Here is a 727-nt window from a genome sequence, read left to right as displayed (position 1 = left end):
GGGTCAGAATCACACACAGGTGAATTCCTCCCCTCCCAAATGAGGCACTCACAGACCTCGAGGGCTTGGAACAACTATTACATAATTTGTTTGCATGCCCCTGTCCAACCAAGACTGCGTGAGATCTTTGTAGTGGCTTAATCCTGCAAGCCCCACGTCTTTAGACCACTCACACGCTCTTCTTCTCGTTTTTGATATGACGCCTTTTCAGTGTATCTTTCTCGCGTGTGTTTTTTACTGCCCTTCCTCTATTGATGTGAAAAAAATATGAGCGCTTTTCAGTCGATCCTTCCTGCAGTTGGGTGATAGTTTGCCACTGCTCATAGATGGCTTCTTGGTCTTGGGTTGTGATTGTTGCTCAGGGTGCGAAAGGAGCGTTTAAATGTATCCAAAACAAAAGGGGGCTCGTCCGGGATTTGAACCCGGGACCTCTCGCACCCAAAGCGAGAATCATACCCCTAGACCAACGAGCCAGCTGTGAGCAGAGCCATGAGCGAGCAGTCAGCCTTGTGGCGTGCCACATCAGCACTGCTTCCTATTTTACTGTTCATTTATGCATGATATTAAATGGGAGTTTTGTGTTGCAATCACAACTGATCGTTAATATCAGTTCACCCTCCTATTAAATTTAGAGGTGGAAAGACATTGCCCGTTTTGTTAATTTATGTACACAGTTTTGAAAAAAGAGGTGTCATTTTGCTGAAAGCAACTCTGACTCTGTACGATG

General features: G+C 45.5%; 1 non-coding gene across 1 annotated transcript; it reads right to left on the bottom strand.

The window, feature by feature from the left end:
* Positions 1-401: 401 nt before the first annotated feature.
* TRNAP-UGG (transfer RNA proline (anticodon UGG)) lies at positions 402-473 on the bottom strand. The gene has a single exon. It is a non-coding gene; the product is annotated as a tRNA-Pro (tRNA).
* Between the last annotated feature and the right edge of the window lie 254 nt (positions 474-727).

Source organism: Ambystoma mexicanum, chromosome 12 (assembly GCF_040938575.1).
Source record: "Ambystoma mexicanum isolate Mex_15411 chromosome 12, UKY_AmexF1_1, whole genome shotgun sequence".
Taxonomy (NCBI): Eukaryota; Metazoa; Chordata; class Amphibia; order Caudata; family Ambystomatidae; genus Ambystoma; species Ambystoma mexicanum.
The sequence above is the reverse complement of the archived record's forward strand: the minus strand, read 5'-3'. Positions and strand labels throughout refer to the sequence as shown.